This window comes from Hermetia illucens, chromosome 1 (assembly GCF_905115235.1).
Source record: "Hermetia illucens chromosome 1, iHerIll2.2.curated.20191125, whole genome shotgun sequence".
NCBI classification, from domain to species: Eukaryota; Metazoa; Arthropoda; class Insecta; order Diptera; family Stratiomyidae; genus Hermetia; species Hermetia illucens.
In genome coordinates, this window is record NC_051849.1 from 98,570,298 (window position 1) to 98,586,647 (window position 16,350).

A 16,350-nucleotide genomic window follows, 5' to 3' on the forward strand; every position below is an offset into this window, starting at 1 on the left:
TATTTTTGCAATCTTGCAAAATAACCAATAAATAGAATTTTTTTAAGATTTTGTGTTAGAAATAAAATCTGTTAAAACGGGGTTACTGTCTGTGATCTGTCTGTCTATCATACGCACTCTTTTCTCGAAACGGTTTCATCAATTGAGATGGAATTAAGTGAACACATATTGACTATGAACCCCTCGTATACAGTAAAGACATGACTTTCTATGGAGTTTAAGGGAGTACCCATGCAAGTGTAGAGTCTTGACAGTACTTTCCGACAGAAGTTTCGTATTTGACATTAGTTGCAAAGTAGCGGCGTGTGGAGTGAGACAAGGTTCTTTTTTAAGGTTTTGTGTAAAACAAAACCTTATCAAAATCGGTTTACTGTCGGTCTTTTTTTTAAGGAGGTGGAAATCTCCAACTCTCCCTACCCCGTAGAACCACCTTACCTACGCCGCTATTACACCAAGGGGCGGAGTAAGCTTACTTTAGCTAGGTCTCCTTCCCTCCACCCGCGGGGTTCGTAACCGCGCCTTTCTCACTTCTGCTCTTCGCAGTTTATTCTGGATCATGGAATTGATCGCTTCCCAGCCTTCCTGGCAAGCTACCATTCTCCGGACAAAATTTTTCGGTGATAGCACCTCACCTATAGTTTCCTCTAGGTTCCTCCTTTCTTCCACGAACCTAGAACATTGGAAGAATACGTGCGCTAGGTCCTCTGGGACCCCATCGCAGTTTGGGCAATGAGGTGAGGTGTCCAATTCAAATCTGTACAGGTATTGACGGTATCCTCCATGGCCTGCGAGAAACTGGGTGAGATTATAATTGATCTCCCCATGCTTTCTCTCCAGCCACTCACCGATGGAAGGGATCAACCTGTAAGTCTAACGATCGCTCTCTGACTAGTTTCATCGCTGTTGCCATCTGCTTATGGATCTGTCCCTTTCGATTTTTTTCCCCTGCGAAAAGGGAGAAATGGACCTGTTCATTATTTCGGTTGCCAGGATGTCAATCGGCATCATTCCCGAGATGAAAAACACTGCATCATCTGTCTGTCTGTGTGTCACACGCTTTTTTCTCGGAGACAGTTATAGCGATTGACAAAAAATTTGGGGAAACGGTGGGAACTATGAACGCTCACGCATACAGTGAGTTACATGCTTTTACGTTGAATTTAAGTTAGGGGTTCCCATACGAGCAAAAAGGCGTGTGAACATTTTTTTTTCACCAAATATAGCCATGTGGGATTAGTACTTTCCGAAGCCGCTTTTAGTTCTGATATTTGTTGGAAAGGTGGGGAGTGCGGAGGGTTGAAAGTGATAATTTCTATAACGGGCCCATTCTCAGAAAATACCCACTCGAAAAACACTATATGGTACCTAGGCTCCGAAATACCTTCCATACCTTTCTTTCAAATAAAGGTAATAATAGTATATTACTATTATTTTTAGTATTTGGCCGGAAAACCTCCCTTAAGTTTATCGTATTACCACGAAGTAATATTAATTCTAATATAGAGCATGATTCTACCAAGTTTGGTGGAAATCGCACTATTGCTAAGAAAGTTATAATAAGTCAAAGTTGTGGTTTCTTTGCAAATTCAAGACTGTAAAAGTCAATATTACCCGAAAGTTGATACTCTCACATAATATATGCATATATTACGTACTACGAGCTAATGGGGCAAATACACACTCAAATGTCTTTATATAAGAAATACACAATACTTTTCATACCTGAAGCGTCCTGCTTCCGGTTTCCTGACGTGTTGACAACTACAAACTCGAAAAATCTGAATGTACGAACCCTGAAGCGCCGAGCTTTCGGTTTCCGAGTTGCTTGAAATGCTTTTACTATAAAAGGTCACACAAAGATGTTAAGGTTCCGTGTAAAACAAGCCTTATTACAAGGGATTTATTGTGTTGTTATTATTTCGAAACCGTTACAAGTCTACGGAATTTGATGGGTATATTGCAACTGTGAACGCCACTGATGCGATAAATGGCAGCATGTTCTGTTGAGCTTAAGCTGATTTCTTATACATAAATATATATAAATGGGAATGAACAAATTTTTTTAAATCGAAGGTCTCGATAGATTGTAAGAAAACGAATTTCCGATATTTATCATGTTCTCGTTATTTTAAATTTTATGCACATTTTTCTTTGTTTCAAGAGCTGATATTCTTCATAAGACTAATCCCATGGTTCACGCGCCTTGACAGTGTGGAGTATTTTATAAGGGAAACACTTTCTGGTCAATCCCAGACATCGACCCCTACCTTTGCTGCGGAACTGGCTAGTGTTCAAAAGCATTCGTCTCTACTCAGTTTATCTTTTAAGTCGTTCGGCGTTATCTTTATGCGAAGGTAATCGCTGACCATGTTTAATTGTATACTTTCTGATGTACCAAGGGCGATGTTTCTATAATATAGACCTTAATCCTACCAAGTTTGGCGGAAATCGCACTATTATTAACAAAGTTATAATAGGTTAAATTTGTCACTTCTTTGGAAATTCTAGATTTAGAATCTGAATATCACTCGAAAGTGGATATTCTCACATAATATATGCGTATTACGTACTAATTTGACAAATTCACACTCAAATGCCTATATAAAAGAAATACACAAAACCTTTCATACCTGAAGCGTCCAGCTTCCGGTTTCCCGGCTTATTTTGTTAATACAGCTAGTGTAAGTCGTTTTGGTTTCATTTAGTTTGATTTTCTATTATCTGCAATATGATAAATAGGTTTCTGTATCTCCATTGTTACTTCCTCAGTATTTTTCCTCTTCGTAAGGATGGGCTTCATCACATTGATATACAAAAGAAATAATGTTAGACCTAGAACACTGGCCTGCGTTACACTAGCTGCAACTTTTTTTTAACTTAAAGTGTGTTCCTTCGTTATCTGAAAAATACATTGAATAGCCGAATATAGCATCCCAAAGAATTCTCCCGGAAGATGCAATTCGTAAAGCATACTTTGATGTCACACCTTATCCAACATCTGATCGATATCTGGAGTAAGACTCTCTGTTTTTCTGGATGTCCGTCACACGCACTTTGCTCCAAAATAGCTATACCGATCCGAACGAAATTTGGTGGATAGATGGGAACTGTGAAATCTAAGCTAGCATAGAACAGACTCAACTTAATCTTGCTGTTGGGATAACTGCATTTCCAGATTTTAGACAGGGTAGCGAAAGCGCATCTACCGCCATCAGTGCCACCATCTACAGAAACCACGCTTTTTAGATATACAAATTGATCGACGCCTTCAACGCTCTGTCCATTAATGCAGACAGGGAGAGTGTGATGACACGTCAGACTGGGAACCTTCATTGGTGTTCATCTTCAGTTCGATCCTACTTGCCTCTCTTTCCAAATCCAGAACCATTTGACCAAGGTGTGTAACGCTGTAAGATAGCAAACAGATATCATTACGGTAATCGAGGTGTGTGAGGAAAGATGTCATCGTCCATTGAATTTCCGATAATAAGAAGAAATAATATCTATAACAGGATGCAGCCCTGGCCGACTCCGCTCAGGTTCTCAAAATCCTCCAAGATTTTACCTCGATCTAATACGTGACGCCATCACATATCGTTCTGATAATGAGGAGCACTGCATGTACACTCCCTGTTCACTCTATCGAAATTAATGAAGAGCTGGTGTCACGAAAATTTAAATTCGCATTGCTCCAAAATGATCTGTAGAGTGTTTTGTAGTCAATGTAGGGAGATCCCGAGCGGAAACTTACCTGCTCTCTGTAAATCAAGCTTTCGACATGTTCTTTGATGCATTCCAGAATTGTTGTAGCTATTATAATATTTTTGCGACTACAGGGAGCACGCAGATACCCCTGCAATTGTAACACTCAAAGCGGGCGCTCTTCTTTGGTATCTTGACCATCATCCCCTTTTTCTACTCACTGGGAAAGTTCTCGGGTTCCCAAGAGTGGAAGCAACTAATCTTCCGTAATTGAAGGCGCAGCAATAAATAACTCTGCGGGGGGACCGTCAGCATTGATGGTCGAGATGTTTTCTATTTTACTTGTAGGAACAGTCCTTATCCGCATGTTTCGGTGACTAGCCATTTCATCCGCCGGATGTGATGCAGATAAGAAACGTGGTGAAGTGTTCTTTCCAACTCTTCAGTTATCCAGCATTATGGATGAGAATTCGCCTGTTGAGGTCGTTCACAGGACCATCGAGAGATTTGGAACCACCTGCAAACTCTTTCGGGATGCGGTACACAGTTCTGAAATCATTGCGATCTGCGGCATTTTTGACTCCCCCGACCAGCGCAAATTTTCTCCTGTTAGGAGAATGGCATACTACGCTTTGAATTTGGGCTACTTTTTCCTGAAGCATATTCGCTCTGCACCGTCTCAATACCGTCGCGCCACTATCTGACTTTACAACAAAATGTATTATCGCTGTAATGCAGGTCATTGAATCCGTCCTCCGACTATCTCCCCGTCATTTGCCCTCGGTCTGGCGAGACAATTGAAAAGTTCGCATATCTTACGATTTCTACTATAAAAATGTTCATATTAATTTCTCAGACAATATTTTCTAGGGGTGGGATGTAATCACTCGTTTAATTAAATTTGTTTATTTGTTTGCCTTCTGCTCTTGTGCAAGTGATAAACTCACATCAGCAAGACAATCACAAGAAGAATACAGACAGCTACAATGGCTGGAATTCCCAGTGCTAACCATAGCACTGCCATTATCGCATTTGATTGATAAGAAATCACTAATATCATATATTGTATATTGTCGAATCTGGATGGGTCAGTGGTTAGAGCGCTAGGTCACTGGTGACGGAGAGGCTTGTATCGCGGCTGGATGTCGGATACCAGTCCACTCAACTGGGAATGACTACCTGAGTCAAATCAGGGTACTAACCATGGACGAGCGTAATGCTGACCACATTGCCTCGTCGAGTGTACCGCTATGACCATGAATGAAGTGCTATAACATGATTCAAGGCCCTGATTCTGTTGGATTGTCGCACCAACGACTATTATTATTATTAATATATATTGTCGACATTGCCTTCTAGTAGAGAAGCTGGATAAATACAATTGTGGATTCCGTTCCCATCGCTAGTAAAGATTTTTATTTTGAATATACTGGTACTTCGGGAACAATTTGTGTTTGACTAATAATTGGAAGTATGACCCACTTATCGGCTGACTGCGGTGATGTGACGCACCAACAGACAAATTATTCATTTGGCTGGATGCCCTTAAAGTAGCAGAAGTGTTAAAGTGTTAAGACGCTGACGCTGGAATAAAAGTTGTCTTTTCTCTACTGCATATGATTCCTACATAGGACTCCTATTTATAGTGAGGATTTTATATTCTGCGCTAGGTGAATCAGGAAGCTATTGGTGGGAAAGTCATTACTCTTAATTCTGCGGTTGTCTTGCATACACAGCATGAGCCATGAGCCAATATTAGAAATGCATTGAAGAGTTGAAGAGTCATATCTCCTGAAATTTAACGCCAAAGTTGATTCAACGATGAAATAGTATCAGATATCGATAAACTATATAGGAAGGGGAAGATGACTAATCCCTAAACATCTTTGCTGTCATATGTTGAGATCACTAAATTAGACGCCACTATTCGCCTGCTATCTCCCAGAGATTTTCAACTTTTGCCGTGGAGCTTAAGAGCAAAATATTTTCAGTGTCCCTTGGATACATTATTTTTAGCCTTCGGGACTGCCCACTTAGTTGTTTTATTATCACCAGACTAATTTGAACTACATGTGCAATCTATCGTTCCAGATTTAGTTACATGCACTCAATATCGAAGGTATTTTCGAGAGACTTCTGCATAGGATAGATGGGGTTGGGCGAGATTTCAGTATACTTGTATATAATTGCCAAATCATTCAGCGCATTCTAGTCAGCGAAAGATCAATATGTAAACATAAGTATCGCGGTTATGTTTGAGAAGTGAAGGGTCATATTTTATTTTACTGCACAACATGCTGTAAAATACAATCTACATGGATTAAAGATTGGACTTGAGTAATTAAACAAATTTTGAACACTTTCCAAAAGAGATTTCGTTTTGATAATCTAAAAATACAAAAATAGCTCAGGGCTCTGTGGGAAGAAAATTTCTGGAGAGCAAATATTACTTAGACTAATGGTAAAAGGGGTAGTTGTGGCACATGGTAAGAAGAATTTGATCCCATATTCGAATTAATTCGTTCATCAAAAATTTGACTAGGATGCATATATCTTTACTATATAAAGTTCAATGCCAAGCGTTGCTCATAAAGAGCCATGACCAACAAAACCAGAAAAAGCTCCACTAATAATATGATAACACTTTGCTTTCTCTATTGTATTAGGTATTTTGCATGACAATCGGTGACTAATATAATAAATATTATAGAATATGAAATTAATTAATCCTAACACTAATCCATGCAGTAGAAATTAAAGGCAACGAAAAATCAGTACTGTTGCTTACGACAAAACTATTACCCACCCCACTACTATTAGGATACGAGGCACAGCCAGAACGCAAGTGTATTCAATTCGTGTAGATTAAGAATTCAATAAAAAAATTACATGGTTACTTTTAAACCTAGTCACTATCCATTTCGATCGAAGGGGTGAACCTGGGGATCAATATTTTGTTATCTTATTGAAGAAGTCTTCTGGCGGCTCCTTTCGGGGCAGACTAAGGATGCTAATTTCGCCCGGAAGTTTCGATTATGTATAGGTTTTTCCTCCTACATTTCATTTACCCATAAGTTCAATCGGCTGATCATCCAGTTAATTGGTGATTTTCATCTGATACTGCCGTGGTTGCTAGCGGGTAGAGCGGATGGCTTTAACTTTGCTTGGCAAGGGTATACTTTACCTACCTTTAAGACCACGTATCCTAAGAAACTGATATCGGGCTGACCAGGAACGCATTTGCTTGAATTAAATATTTCTTTAGTGATTGGCGTGCCCTTCAGGTGAAGATGAAACTACTACTCTCAAAGCCTCGTCGATGAATCGCTCTAAAGTTGGCGCACGTAGTATGTCGGAAACTCGTAGAGGCTGAAGGGTGTTGTGATGGCATTTCTTCAGATACCGGGATTTGGTTAAATGCCCTTTCCAAGGCTTTTGTTGAAAACACAATTTTACCACAGAGAACTTGGGCGAAATTTTGATTGTACCGAACTGGGTTCTTGTCGACACAAGTTCAACCGTTGAGTGCGCGATAATCTGGTGGTGTAGCCCACGAACAATTTGATGGATGCGCCAATCCTAGCTAGATCATTGTATTGAATTTCTCGTTCACGATGTTTAGCTTATCCGGAGCTAATTTCCTGGGGTTTGGAGCAACTGGTGGTTAAGGCGTTGTAACTATATGATGTTTAGTTCGGTGACACACCATTCTTCAAGTTTCGCTTTGGCGAGTTTTTTTTACGGAAACACAAGTAAGATATAATGCTAAGGGGTTCTTCCAGTAGTTGTCCTGATAGTCGGAAGGGGTTCGTAGTGTGCTCCAAGTATGGGTCTCGAAATGTACGCTATAATAAACTTCCAAGGGCAATACCGTTGAAAGCCTAGGTTCAGTATGAGGTTAGCGAAACCGGTTGGTGTTCCATTGGCAGCAGAGAGGTTCAACCATGACCTTTTACATGGTCCTTGGAATTTGATTGGATTGGATAAACGCATATTTCGCAGTCGATGAGGAACCATGTTTTTTGTATTTTTATTGAAGTTAAACAGGCGGTACGAAGACAATGAAACGGGGCCGTTTGCCATCTTTAACGGCTCTCGATGGCGTTCCTCAAAATCGGTTATTTGTTAACCTTGCAAATACCGATATTTCGGGAACCACTTGTTCTATTGATCAGTGCTCGCTCTAATGATGATGAGTACTGGTGAAGCGAAAGTGGTTCCCGAAATATCGGTATTTGCAAGGTTAGTAAATATTACTAGCGAAAAGAAAAGACAAATCTTAATTATTTCAAGGCGATATTGTCAGGCGGTAAGATAGTGGCAATTGTTTCCTTATGGAAAAGGTGTTATTAATCTTAATATTTTCTCCATGATGGCTGCACTATCAATGCACAAACGATTTGACAACGATGCGGCAGTGGAGGCGTTCGTGCGCCAATGGTTTCAATAAAGTTCAAAGGAATTATATGGTGACGCGATTTAAAACTCCCAATTCAATAGAAAATACATTTTCTTTGGCTGGATAGTATGTAGAAAAATAAAAAACTTTTCTAATTGAAATATAATAAACAAAATAATTTTTAAAAAAGCAGTTCTGTTTACATTTGGTACGTATGCGTAATTTTAAGTAGACACATAGAAGACTAAACTTAATTTGAGTTGGGTTTATAATACTATTCCGCTAAGATTACGGACTCTATTGAGCAAAAAGGAGGATTCTAGTTTAGTATATCAGTGTGCCCAAAATAACGTGTAAGCTGAAAAACGATAAGCAGATGAGGCTTTAAAGGCGTCCTTGAATTGGGAATTTTTTGTCCTATTTCACCCCTAATTGGAATATGCGGTGTTTCCAAAGTTTCTAACCTCTCTTGAGGCTGTGGCGAGGATTTGTGCCCAATTTTCGTCACTCATATTCAGCTCGTTCGTCACACTACTTTTACATGTAGGGTTTAGCCTATTCACATCTGTCTTTCTGTCCCACTTAACGGCCTTTGCGTTTGTGTCTTCCAAAATGAATTGCTATGGGTTGCTTTTTTCAGTTTTCCCATAGCTCCGATTTATTATTCACTTGGCCTTCATTACTGAACACTTGTAACATCTTGGGGCATAAGTTGAAAAATCGAATGTTATGCAGAGAATGGAGTTCCACTTTATTAGGTGCTCTGCAATTGGTGTCAGGGTGTTTTGGTTGAAACAGCTTTTTTTCTTTCTAAGGCCGGCTAGTTCTTTTAGTAGGTTATCACCTATTAATTAAATTAAATGGGCAGTTATTTTATTTATACAATATAGTAATATTATGCATCTGAGCTTTTTAAAGCGAAGAGCTGGGGCCCAATACTGTGACTCAGCGAGTTCTTCAATCGGGTTATTGAGGAAAGTAGAACATCATCCGCCTGGAAACAAAGTACCACAATTCCAATATGTAAAAAGAAGGCAATCCAGCAGAGTGTTCAAATTACCGTCTGACACAGTTGCTGTCTCAAACCGTGAAGATTTTTGAACGCATTCATGAGAACCGTATTCATGAAACCGATCAAAGAATCGTGAATCAAAGTGGTCTAGAGATCGGCGTGGCTTTAACCGATGCTATGAAAAAGGAACTATAACTGTTAGTGGCAGTGACCTACCCAGAACTGAACGATTTAAATATTAGGAGTCAATGCTATCAGCCAATGGTGAACTGCGCTATGAAATTGCTTCACGCATTAGCTCAACCTAGATGAAGTGGCGTTTTACAACTGGTTTACTTTAAAACTGACGTATCAACGAACATCGACCCCGCTTCTGGACGGAACAAAGGGCGAAGAAGGAGAAGAGTAATATTATGCCTCATTGATTGTTGTTGTATCCTCTTCTGACTTTTGTTGACATTTCTTGTTCCCGATTCATTATGTTCGGCAGATTCATAATCCGTGTGAAGGTGCTCTGCTGAAATTCTGTCAACGCCCCCTGCTTTGCGATTATTCAGGTTATCGAAGGCGTTTATGCAGTTAGTATGTATATATTGGCAGACCTTTCTCTACACTACTGCTTTTATTACAGTATTGCCGTTGTATTCTTTACCTACCGTCCTTACAGGTTATTCTCGGGTGTGAGGAAATGCTTTTTCCAGCGTTCAATTTGTTTCTAAGGTACTACCTCCCCGGCTGAATTGGGAATTGTATGTCGTAATTTTAAAACACGAATAAATTAAAATAATTTCTGTGACTATTTCCCACAAAAAAAACTGTTCGCGAAATGTTAAAGGGTAGTTTGAAGGGAAGAGATAGTAATACAATGCTATGATTAGGAAGGAGGTAAATTGAAAGGCGGCCGATAATTCCGTTGATGATTATACTGTGCAATGGAATCCAGCCAACGAATGGGTTTTGTTGAAGCTACAGAGCGCAGAACAGTGGAGTAAGGGTACATGTTTCTCGGAAAGTCCTGCAGAGAGCGGAAGCATATTGCTAGGGGCCTGCAACGGTGATATGTAATGCCTTAATTGAGGGTAATGGGAACCATATTAAGAAAGAGGGCTAATAAACATTTCATTGTTTTTGATCAATGTATTACGTGTGTTAGCTCATTAACGCAGAATATTACCCTAGATAAGGGTTACATCGTAGTTTTCGGCTATTTAGAATTTCTGCTTTTTTATCGCTCGTTCGAAGAATGGAATTGAGTTTGTCGTATTGGTTCTCTGATTTATTCAGTTTATTTTTCCCGAATTGAGAATTATTGAAAATTGGAAAACAAAGCTAACATAGGGCGAAATTAGTATAATTGCCTGAACTTGTGTCTGTCTGTCTAGGTGTAATGAAATAAGAATAATGAGACCAAGTAAACAGCCACAGAGTTGACTCCAAAATGTGTCTACTAGATATGTCTGCTTTGGTAGCAATTATTTAGCGATAGCTACTCTGTCACGTCATAACAACACAATCAAATAGATATAGTAGATTCCTTCGAGTAATCGATACGTTGATACTGCTCCAACTAAGAAATATGGAAATAATTTGGGTTAACGAGGTAGATAAAGCTTGCGTGGTAGCCTTATTGCAAATGTTTGATGATTAAACCCACACTCAAGATATTTGTTACACCAATCAAATCCTTTTCGTAAAACAACATATTATGGGACCTCCTGATTAAGTAATTCAAGATGCATTTCTTTTTGTTGATTCAGCGAATGAGCCTGCACGCCACAATTTGAGAAAAGGTTAATCCCATGTTTCTGATAAGCGACGCTATCGGTGAAGATTTTCCATACATGTGGTTTTTGAAGTGATTCCAGTCTCCGAACGTTTTTGTCACTATCGACGACTTAGTGGAACTAGTCTCGTGATAGACAAACGATCGAGTAACGAAATGCGATCAAGTGTACGAAATTCAACAAAAATTATAGATATATATATTATCACGACAGACGGTCTTCATGCGGGAAACTTGTACTCCAAAATAGTCCTCGAAATGTTGAAGGGGAAATGAAATTGTCATATGTGTTGAAATTGAGCTCTTATTTTTAGACGATGTTTTTAAGTTTTTGCTGATGAAATATTGGAGTTGGTGGTAAAATTTCAAACATATGACTCTTATTTATTAGCCAAAATAAGTAGCAGATGCGAGACATTTCTCTCAACGAGATACAAGGGCACTTATGCCAGCTTTGTAGTGTTTCTAGTTTGTAGTAATAGCCGGTTGACAAGACTCATATTTCGTTAATTATTCTAGATATATGAGGTCGTGTGTTGTCAGAAAGCTGCAGACTACCAAACAACCAGCATTAGCTTCTTCGAGTGAGGGCTCGGTTTTAGCATAGTTTTGGAGCGTGGTTGGCATCTAACCATTGTGCTGAGTTGATGGTCGTATAATACCCAGATTTCGTCGTATGTCACTATTCAAGTTTGAACCTTGGGGTTGCGAGAGAGCAGAGAACTGTAAATTTCCATTTTCCATCCAATTTTGCTACGTTGAATACATGTAAAAACCGCTTATGAAGCCCCATCATCCTTTCAAGCCCATATCGAGAATACTTACAGATTCACGTGCGTTAGACTGTACTAGCTAGGGCGGCTGGTCGTTTTCGATCGACGGTTCTGATTGTCAAAATTTTTCGTCTTGATGTCGCTTGGCCGAAATTTTTCGAACCACTGCTGTGTATTTCTTCCGTTGAGCGTGTCCGCTTCAATCGCTCTATCCTTTATTGTCTCACGTTTACACTTCGGTAAAATTCAAGACTATTTATGCTATATCTGATACCACCTGGCGAAGTTTGGAATATCAAAATCATAACTAACTGCACTTCATTGTGAAATCCTGCATTTCATCTGCAACAATTTAATATTTTTGGTGATCCAACTACTTTGTGAGTGTGATCTGAAGTAAAAGAAAAACATACAAATAATGCTGATTGTATTTTTGACGCTCGTATAGTCTCCACGGGGATTCTGCTCCAAGATTAGATTGTTAACATGCCTTCTACGTGGATTTTCTCGAAAGATAGAGGTGAAGGGTTCTTTACTTGTGAAAGAAGATGAGAAGATGATAATTGATTGTTTATGCTGTTCTACTTAAATCCAGACAGTTTTCCCCATATTCGTCTTCACATTTGCCATTTTTCTCAGTGATACAATTGGACACGTTGAAATATAAAGACTTTCGAATCACCTATTGTATTAAGTTCTCGTTACTTCAGTTGGTCTTTTGGCCATTTTCCACCGATTCTTGAGGATCCTACCTAGTAAATTCTTATCACCGTCGCGTGCTACGTTACTGATCAAGTGCGATATCTTTCTCTCCATTTTGTAAGCCGCCATTCATTGTTTTCGGCAGCCGTCCAGATATGTTTTGAAATTGAAACTTTTGTTGATACGTCGATCACAAACAATGCCAGTTGTGGACCGCGGCTTTATCCGAATTGTGCTGATGCGTGAAGCAATTTCAGTTTACCGTTGACGGCTACTGACAGTGACAGTTTTATTGAAGTCGGTCATCACAAACTCCATTATATTCAAAATAGTCTCAGATTGTGTTTTATGCGTCCCGTGTGGCAGCGTCCATGGCAAGTACAAAGAGGAATGGCGAAGGGACACTTCCTTGATGAATATGGATAGATACACGAAGTAGTTTTGATACACCTCCCATACCTGAACTTTACTCTTTGGATCACCGTAGGGTAATTTAACCTAGCACGCTGAAACCCGTGTGCATCTGGCACTTTGTGATGTTTCCCCAATGCATGGCAAATGAGTTTTCCCGCATACGGTCAAACAGACATTGTAGAACGGGTAATGCTTCTTTCGGTGTTTTTCAATAAGTAACAGCGCAACATATGTATATTGCGTCAGTAGTTCCAGTCTTTAACGATACCTTCTTGCTTCACGGTAATTTGACCGGCTGGTTTAAGAATTTTGATGATGTGGGATAACAATCGGGTCGCGCGATAATTTGATTGTCCTGATGGACTGTTTTTCTTCCATATTGAAACGACCGGGTTTTCTTGCCAGTCAGATGATGTTTCACTTGCTTCGATAACGCGATTGAAGAACTGACTGAACCAGGATCCTGAGTTCTAGCTCTGCACTTTTTAGTAATCAACTGCGATGTCATCAGATCCTCCTTCTTTGTCCGTTTTTAAGGTTTTGTGTAAACACAAAACCTTATTAAAATCGGTTTACCGTCTGTCTGTCTGTCTGTCTGTCTGTCCGTCTGTCTGTCTGTCTGTCTGTCCGTCACACGCATTTTTCTCGGAGACGGTTATAGCGATTGACACCAAATTTGGTAGAAAGGTGGGAACTGTGAACGCTCACGCATACAGTGAATTACATCCTTTTACATTGAATTTAAGGGGGGGTCCCCATACATGCAAAAGGGGGGTGTAAAATTTTTTTTCATCAAATATAGTCATGTGGGATATCAAATTAAAGGTCTCGATTAGTACTTTTCAAAGCCGATCTTAGTTTTGTCATTCGTTGCAAGGGTGGGGAGCGCGGGGGGTTGAAAGTGATCACTTCTTTAAGGGGGCCATTCTCAGAAACTACCAAACCGAAAAATCTGAAAAAAATCAGGAGGCTGCCACTATATGGTGCCTGGGCTCCGAAATACCTTCCATCCCGATATCTGTTTAAATAAAGTTAATAATAGTATATTACTACAATTTTTTGTATTTGGTTAGAAACCCCCCTTAAGTTCATCCTAGTACCATGACATTTTGCAATGATATAGGCTATAATATAGAGCATGATCTTGTCAAGTTTGGTGGAAATCGCACTATTACTAACAAAGTTATAATACCTTAAATTTGTTGCTTCTTTGAATATTGAAGACGATGAATGTCAATATCACCCGAAAGTGGATACTCTCACATAATATATGGATATATTACGTGCTACGTACTAAGAAATACACAAAACCTTTCATACCTGAAGCGTCCAGCTTCCGGTTTCCCGGCTTGTTATTCATTTTATTGCATTTTGAAATTCGGTGACATTAGGAAATGGAATTGCCTCAAATGTCGGAGTGTTAGTAGGAGTGAAATCCTTTTGTTGAAATCTGCTTCAAGTATTTCCGCCATCTGTCTGTTGTGACCCGTCGGTCAGTAGGCAAAATACCGTTATTGTCATTAATAAAACAGAAGTATTGGATACCATATATACGGTATAGGCTTTTAACAAGTCGATACGGATCTCTTTTGCCCCGAGTGCCCAGTTTAGCTTAACAGACTTGGAAATGATCTGCCTGGGTAACAGCAATCACGTTATTTTCCTCTCAGTTGGTATTTTCAAAGATTTACTAACTGATGAGAAATTTATGATATGTAATAGCATTTTTCCCATAGATGTTCATTTGAACATCATCATCCCAAAGCCAAGTATTTCCGGTGATAAACTGCTAATCAGGCTTGGCAGCCGGAGTTCGTAAGGATATTGAAGGCCATTTTGTATTTTGTATTTTTGCTTTCATTTCACGCTTCTTGGATGTGAGATCGCCTCTTCTTTTGCGCATACTCAAGATTGTACTACTCGTAGTTTAGCTTGTCGAGGATGCAATTAACATAATAAATATCGTCAATTAAGTAAGTTAAAAATGTAGGGTACCTCTTTTGTAATAGGCTTACAAGATTTTTATGGGGCCAAAGGTTTTCCAAATTTTAACTCTTTCAATAGGGGCATAATCTTAATTGCCGCTGTTCCCATCTGTGTCAGGAAGAATGCACTCGTAGTCAAAATTTATGCTAAAGATAGTAATTCATTGATTCAGCTGGTATAATTCATATGACATTTAGCAAAAGTGGGAGCAGAAATATATTTTTAAGAGGTTAGGATCTAGTGTTCAATTACTTAATTTTTAATTCTCCCTACGTATTTTTAAATGTCTTTTGTTCGATTCTTCTTTTTGGAGGATAGAGCATCTCGTTTCTTTTTCGCATTGTTTTACTTCTATTTGATTTTCAACAAGTGTGTCCTTAAATTTCATTACACATTTAATGCTGTACGAAATATCACGGAAGGGAAACTAGTTAGATGCACTACAGCATCGGGATAGCACACTGCGAACACAAACATCCATGACGACGGGATTCGAACCTGGGACAAATTAATTTGATTATTTAAATAAGGTTTTGTCTCCATCACTCAAATTCCTAGGTTTTTGATTTTCATTTTAATAATCCACGAAATTAATGTAGATGCAGTCGGTTTAGTTGAAGATATAGTGAGCAGTTGGTAATAAAAAGATGTGAAACCAAAATAACCCATGTTGAACTGATAACAATTGAATATTGATTTTTAATATTAAACAATGTGAAAATCAGCCTAGATAATATGACAATATGAAAATAAACTAAATTAAAATATAGTTTTCCTAATCATAATAATTTCCGAAGGTGCACTTTATTAGAACCGTAATTTCCCGAATTTATTCGGTTCACTTGATTTCGAAGGTCATCTGCAACGTTAGGAGTAGCTTTTTGTAATTTTTCCATAGTTCATTTCGATTCACAGAATTGCTAAATTGGAGTCAGTTCACATTCCAAGGGGCACAATGTGGATGTGTCTTTCGGCAAACATAATCGCAACTAAACTTTTACTCATCGAAAATGCGCAAAAACCAAATACTACTACAATCGGCCAAGTTTCTTTGATCCCTTGTGCGTCCTTTCTTTCTTAGTTTTAACTTCCTAAAGAAATGGGGACGGGCCTTTTCTACCCTTGAAATTATTTTGTAATGTCACTCGCTCTATTTAATTCAGAATAACAGTAATATTGGAGTTCTTAGTCCATTAGACAAGTTTTCTTTATCTTTTGGAATTGTGATGGCGTAATTTCTACACAAATTTCATGATAATTATTTCTGGCATTTGCTTGAGGCACAACAGCATTTCTCAGTTTCAAAGAAAGTGTCAACTGCTATTAAAGCTATTTGAGAAAACTTGAGCGCTTCTCTCTCCTTTTTGAAGTTGAAGAGTGAAATTGTTTGTAATTTATCTTTGTACGTGCTTCATGTTTAAAGTTTGTATATTTACGTATTCCTTGTTTTGTGGACTTCTAAACTCTGTGAGCAATATCATTTATTCAACTTCTTAGGCAATAGGCAAATATCTTCGTTTGTGATTTGATTGTAACAACATCAATTTGAAGTGCATCCGCATTGTGTGGATATGATATC

At 38.8% G+C, this 16,350-nt stretch overlaps 1 protein-coding gene across 9 annotated transcripts in view; it reads left to right on the forward strand.

Annotated features, from left to right (window-relative positions):
* The window catches only part of LOC119646808 (small conductance calcium-activated potassium channel protein), an 818,793-nt gene that overhangs the window by 631,433 nt on the left and 171,010 nt on the right, over positions 1-16,350 (forward strand). The gene's annotated exons all lie outside the window — the stretch shown is intronic.